General features: G+C 43.4%; 1 pseudogene; it reads left to right on the plus strand.

Annotated features, from left to right (window-relative positions):
* The first annotated feature begins 4,628 nt into the window (after window positions 1-4,628).
* Window positions 4,629-6,809, plus strand: LOC132867660 (GRIP and coiled-coil domain-containing protein 1-like; annotated as a pseudogene).
* The last annotated feature ends 597 nt before the right edge of the window (window positions 6,810-7,406 follow it).

The raw sequence follows: 7,406 nt of genomic DNA on the forward strand, positions 1-7,406 counted from the left end.
CTTAGTGCTGCGAGATCAACATATTTCTCCTCCCTAATAGAAGATAACAAAAATAATCCTAGATTCCTATTTAATACTGTAGCAAAATTAACCAGGAATAAGTCCACTATCGACACATGCACACCTGCAGTATGGAGTAGCAACGACTTCATGAATTTTTTTAATGACAAAATTGAGAATATCCGACAAAAAATTCAAACTACTAATTTAAGGTCAGACAATGTAAGTGACCCTGTAGTTAACAATATAACTGTATCAGATCAGCAATTAGAATGTTTTACTGCCCTTAGAGAAACTGAATTACTTTCATTAATCTTGGCATCAAAAGCCTCAACTTGTGTTGTTGGAGCCATATTTGAGATTGATAGAAATTTGCTTTGAGTTGCTGGCAACCTGTAAAAGAAAAAGATTTTTAGTTAGTTATACTTACCTGTTATGTTTATACGCCTACCTCTTTGTTTATATACTTACTCCTTATGTTATGTATACAACCCCGATTCCAAAAAAGTTGGGACAAAGTACAAATTGTAAATAAAAACGGAATGCAATAATTTACAAATCTCAAAAACTGATATTGTATTCACAATAGAACATAGACAGCATATCAAATGTTGAAAGTGAGACATTTTGAAATTTCATGCCAAATATTGGCTCATTTGAAATTTCATGACAGCAACACATCTCAAAAAAGTTGGGACAGGGGCAATAAGAGGCTGGAAAAGTTAAAGGTACAAAAAAGGAACAGCTGGAGGACCAAACTGCAACTCATTAGGTCAATTGGCAATAGGTCATTAACATGACTGGGTATAAAAAGAGCATCTTGGAGTGGCAGCGGCTCTCAGAAGTAAAGATGGGAAGAGGATCACCAATCCCCCTAATTCTGCACTGACAAATAGTGGAGCAATATCAGAAAGGAGTTCGACAGTGTAAAATTGCAAAGAGTTTGAACATATCATCATCTACAGTGCATAATATCATCAAAAGATTCAGAGAATCTGGAAGAATCTCTGTGCGTAAGGGTCAAGGCTGGAAAACCATACTGGGTGCCCGTGATCTTTGGGCCCTTAGACGGCACTGCATCACATACAGGCATGCTTCTGTATTGGAAATCACAAAATGGGCTCAGGAATATTTCCAGAGAACGTTATCTGTGAACACAATTCACCGTGCCATCCGCCGTTGCCAGCTAAAACTCTATAGTTCAAAGAAGAAGCCATATCTAAACATGATCCAGAAGCGCAGACGTCTTCTCTGGGCCAAGGCTCATTTAAAATGGCCTGTGGCAAAGTGGAAAACTGTTCTGTGGTCAGACGAATCAAAATTTGAAGTTCTTTATAGAAATCAGGGACGCCGTGTCATTCGGACTAAAGAGGAGAAGGACGACCCGAGTTGTTATCAGCGCTCAGTTCAGAAGCTTGCATCTCTGATGGTATGGGGTTGCATTAGTGTGTGTGGCATGGGCAGCTTACACATCTGGAAAGACACCATCAATGCTGAAAGGTATATCCAGGTTCTAGAGCAACATATGCTCCCATCCAGACGACGTCTCTTTCAGGGAAGACCTTGCATTTTCCAACATGACAATGCCAAACCACATACTGCATCAATTACAGCATCATGGCTGCGTAGAAGAAGGATCCGGGTACTGAACTGGCCAGCCTGCAGTCCAGATCTTTCACCCATAGAAAACATTTGGTGCATCATAAAACGGAAGATACAACAAAAAAGACCTAAGACAGTTGAGCAACTAGAATCCTACATTAGACAAGAATGGGTTAACATTCCTATCCCTAAACTTGAGCAACTTGTCTCCTCAGTCCCCAGACGTTTACAGACTGTTGTAAAGAGAAAAGGGGATGTCTCACAGTGGTAAACATGGCCTTGTCCCAACTTTTTTGAGATGTGTTGTTGTCATGAAATTTAAAATCACCTAATTTTTCTCTTTAAATGATACATTTTCTCACTTTCAACATTTGATATGTCATCTATGCTCTATTCTGAATAAAATATGGAATTTTGAAACTTCCACATCATTGCATTCCGTTTTTATTTACAATTTGTACTTTGTCCCAACTTTTTTGGAATCGGGGTTGTACTTACCTGGACCTAAACACCCTCTGTCTGGCCCAATGCACCTGTGATGGGGGTGGTACTGTGAAACCCCTCCCACCGACGCGCATTGGTGGCGTGAATCACAGATTTAATTGGTACACTCACAGGTGCCTCGCAGACAGAGTGTGAGTAGGACACAGTTTTCGACCGCATAGCGTACCCTCTTAGTTTATACCCTTTTTTACCTTGTTTGTTGGATTCATTGAAAGTCAACCGGACTGTGGAAAATAAATGGAACAACATCTCGTTTTATTTTACTCTCCGTGTGTGCTTACTTTGGAATGCGCAGCTAAACAACCCCACACTCTGCCTCGCGTGGCCAAGGAAATGTTTGGTATAAAAAAATGGCCACAACATTAGTCGAAAACTACTCCAAAGATTGACGCAGGAACAAAGGATTACAAACCTGGAAGATACCGTTGTGGATTATACGGAAGCAAGGACAGGAGAAAGTTTGCTGCGTGAGCCGACGTTTAAGGACACAGCGCAATGAAGAGACTTCACCTGGCATTGTGAGTAATTAATGAATGAACTTTTGGAAATTACTTTGACGGACACAAAAGCAGCAGAACTTTATTCTTTGATCCTCTATCATTTGTTAAAAATGGACAGTTAATTGTTTAAATTAAAATGACTGACACAGAAGCCCAGTGTGCCGTGGAAGCGGAGGAACTTTTAAAATCACTCTGTGCAACGTGAAGAGGAAAATTAGGAACATATACGAGGAAAAGCAATTAAATTATAGCCTTGCTTATCAAAAATGGAGATGTGGAAAAAGTAGAGCTGCTTATGAAAGACTTTGTAGCATACTTAAATGACTTTAAAGATGTACATGGAAAGGTGCAGGATCTTCTCGGCGAAGATGAAAGGGAGACTGATTACGTGGAGTGGTACGAGCCCCGAATGATGAACTTTGAATATTTTATGAAGGATGTGGACACTTGGAAAACGCAACAGCGCAAGCTGCAAGAGCTCGTTGACCACAAAGACAGTGTTTCCATTGTTTCCCGGGTCTCGACTAAATCATCTTCTTCCTCCTCCTCTTCTGTTAAAGTCGCTGCGGCTGAGAAGGCTGCGCTGGAGGTGCGCTCCAATGCTCTGCCTGCATTGCATGCACTGAAGATGGAAGAAACTGCTTTAAAATCAAAAATGGAACAACTAGAACTTAAGACAAAGCTGGATGCTGCTGACGCTAAGTTAAAAGTGTTGTGTGAGGATTCTGAACACCAGGGAAACGTAATGAATGAATATTACGATCAGAACGTGCCCCACACGAATGAACACACTCTCACTGATGCATCTGCCATTGAATATGCTCCCGTTACCACAGTGCCCAGGACACCATTGCAAAAGGCGGTGAAACACATCAGCAAAGGTGAGCAATTACCAACTACTTCATCTAGCCCCCATGGTAACTCTAGTCATAACAATATCACAGATCTCAGTGCTATCATGTTACAAACACAAAAGGAGCTCACGGAATTAATGTTACAGCAGCAAAATCTCTCATTATTGCCACAGAGAGAAGTGCCAGTGTTTAATGGAGATCCACTGTCTTATCAGTCATTTGTACACACATTCAAGTATATCATTGAAGACAAAACAAGCAATTGCCAGGATCGGCTTTATTTTTTAGAGCAGTTTACATCAGGGCAGGCCAAAGATCTAGTGCATAGCTGCATGCATATGAACCCTTGCCAAGGCTACATTGAGGCCAAACAGCTGCTTGAACAACACTTTGGCAATGAAATGAAAATAGCTAATGCCTACATTGAAAAGGCCTTGAATTGGACACCCATTAAGCCTGATGACGGAAAATCATTACAGTCATATGTTCTATACTTGAGAGAATGCCTTAATGCCATGAACGACCTGGAGCACATGGATGAATTAAATGTTGCATCCAACTTGAAATTGCTGTTGTCAAAAGTTCCATACAAACTGTGTGAAATATGGCACACTATAGTGTATGAATCTGAACAGAAAAGGACTCGCATTAAATTCAGACAACTCATGGAATTTCTGGAGACCCAGGCCAACATCTTGCTGCATCCCATATTTGGGGATATCAAAGATCCTGTCCCAGTCAAAAGCGTAATATCAAAATCAAGACTGACCAGTTTAAAGACTCCCAAGAAAAGCTTTGCAACCACTATGGCATCAACTGTGGGCCAAAAACATAGACAGCTACCTACCTTGCCAACATGCAGTTTCTGTGATGATGCCCATTCAGTCATTTACTGCACCAAGTTTGCATTGGAGCCTCATGTTGTGAAAGTAGAACATCTGAAAAACAACGGTCACTGCTTTGGCTGTCTTAGAAGGGGTCACATGAGCAAAACCTGTCAGAAAAGACTAGAATGCCAAACATGTAAAGGAAGACAACTCAAACACCCCCGTGGAAAGCACTCAGGTGTCAGTGAATCATGCAGCAACAGGGGCCAGTAACAACTGTGCTATGGCCATTGTACCAGTTCAGATCAAAGCGGCAAATGGAAGTAAGACCCGCTTCAAAGATGTCATTTCAGGCCTATAAGAGCTTACTGAAGGAGAAGGAGGCATTGGAAGCTAGCTTGAAAGTGCTGACTGTGTCTGCACAGTGCCCAGCACCCACCGAGCATGCTGAAGACCATGGCTCACTTCACAGTGAAGACAGCCTGGATGCTGCTGAATCCGGTGTTGAAAGTGTCGTGACTAGCAGCAGCACTGCAGCAGATGAAGATCAGGTCAGTCGTGGAGAAGGTAACGCGATGCTTCTGCAGTCAGAGAAGAGCGAACTGGATAATGGCATCATATCTAGCAGCACTGCAACTGTGGAACAAACTGCAGAATCAGATCGCCGAGTGAACCAACTAAAGTCCCAGCTATCTACGTTGACCACCTCTTTGGCCACGGTTACACAGGAAAAGTCTCGCATGGAAGCCTCGTTCCAAGCAGATAAGTGCAAGATGAAGCAGGAGTTTGAGGAGGTTTGGGAGAAAATAGAGGAGGAGCATAAGCAGCACCAGTCTGAACTCCAGGTTGTACAGGAACAGCTTGCAGAGAGCAGAGCATGTGTGATTATGCAGCAACATCAGTATGATCAAGAACAACATGACCATGGCCACATGCTTTGTGAACTCCAAAAACTCTTGCAGGAGGAGAGGAGCCTTAGGCAGGATGCTGAACTTAAGTTGGAGGATGCCAGGAAAACCTTTGCAGAAACCATGCAGGAAAATGACCAGGGGATAGATTATGAAGAGCGGCTGAAGCAGATTACTCAGGAGTGTGAAACATTGAGAATGAGCCTGCAGGATCTGGAGGTTGCAAGAAACAAGCCTGAGCAGCAGGTGGTGGAACTGCAGCAAGAAATTGCTGATCTGAAGGCACACTTTAACCAGCAACTTCAACAAGAGATCCAAAAGGTTGCTCAGGCAGAAGCCTGCTTGCAGGAGCAGGCACAGCTAGAGGAACAGTGAGTTGCAAGTCTAGAGGAGTGGGTTTCTGAGCTGTCAGGGCTGTTGGGTGCCTGTGAGAAGGCCAGGCAGAAGGACCAGCAGAATGGTCAGAGGCTACGTGAGCAAATCCTCCAGCTGGTTGCAGAAAACAAGGCCCTAGCTCTTGCAGCCAGCACTACCAGGACCACCTAGTCTGACCTTGGCATTGATGAAATGAACCTGGACGTGAACACACTGAAGGACAAGCTGGAGAAGGTGAAGAAGCTGTTGCAGCTGGTTGCACAGAAATCTCCAGAACAAAGTTTGGAAATTGAGAAAATACTGGAGGAAGCAGGAGGCCAGGACATGGAGAAGGCTTCAGTACAGTATTATCAGCAAGAGCTGTGGCAGCTAAAGGAGGAGTTTGAACGCTACAAAGTGCGAGCACAGGTGGTCCTAAAGAACAAGAATGGCAAAGACACTGCTCAGACCAAGGAGCTTGAGGAAGCTCGGGATCAGCTGGCTGAACTGAAAGAAAAGTACATCAACCTGCGTATCCAGTCAGACGAAGCCAAAGTGATACACAAACAGCAGATTAAGGAGCACCAACAAGCACTGGCAGCCCTTCATCAGGCTCATAAGCACGACCTAGAGAAGATAGAGGCTCAGCACAGAGAGAACTTCTTGCATCTTGAGGAAGAGCTGCACAAGCAGAGGGCGCACACCATGGCATTACTCGAAGAGAAGGACCTCGAGCTGGAAAAACTATGAGCTGAAAGCATTCAGGGACAGATTATAAGTGATGGTGTAGCAGAGAGAGGAGATGTCGATTTTGAAAATGGCAGCTCTATGCATGAAGATTGTGAGATGATTGCTCACACTCTGAAGCTATCCAACCCCCTAAAAAACAATTTACTGCTGTATGCTGAACAGCTAGCTCAAAATGAGGTGGAAATTTCTGCTTTGCGCAAACAGAAGCATCAGCTGGAGGAAGGCTTGCATCAACTACAGGGAAAATTGTTTGCTAATGAAGAGAGGCACAAAGAGGAGATAGAGGAGTTGCAGGCACAGCTGGACAAGAGGATTCGTGACCAAAGTCGAGACGGTGCTAATTTAGAATACCTCAAAAACGTCATGTATAGATTCCTCACACTACAAGACTCAAAAGGACGTCAGCAGACGTTCACGGCCATCCTGACTATCTTACACTTCAGCCCTCAAGAAAGGCAGGTGGTCATGAAGCAGCAAGTACAGAGCTGGTGGACGCCCAGGAAGAGATGATGCTGTCCTTTAACATTCCTGTGCGTGCTCACACACCAGCCCATACACTTGCATTCATGGACTTCACAATTCTGCATCACATTTACATTCATTGTTTGCACATACATGGATTTTGCCATATTGCACTACATTTACATTGGACTTCAACTTTTTTCAACTTTTTTGAACCTTTTTGACCTTTTTGACCTGAAGGACTTTACTGGCGCACAAAAAAAAAAAAGAACAAAAATTTAAAAAAAAAACCAAAAAAACCCAAATGTAAACATTGTTGTGATTGATATTTGGTATTACCTGATGTATAGTGATGTAAGAACATCAGAAGTTCTATTGCATTTCATTTAGTACTTTTGGCTCCAGTTAACCTAACCTAACCTGCATGTCTTTGGACTGTGGGGGAAACCGGAGCACCCGGAGGAAACCCAACTGGTGACTCTAAATTGAGCATAGGTGTGAATGTGAGTGTGAATGGTTGTCTGTGTCTATGTGTCAGCCCTGTGATGACCTGGCGACTTGTCCAGGGTGTGCCCCGCCTTTCGCCCGTAGTCAGCTGGGATAGGCTCCAGCTTGCCTGCGACCCTGTAGAACAGGATAAAGCGG

The sequence above is a fragment of the Neoarius graeffei genome, chromosome 19 (assembly GCF_027579695.1).
Source record: "Neoarius graeffei isolate fNeoGra1 chromosome 19, fNeoGra1.pri, whole genome shotgun sequence".
Classification (NCBI taxonomy): Eukaryota; Metazoa; Chordata; class Actinopteri; order Siluriformes; family Ariidae; genus Neoarius; species Neoarius graeffei.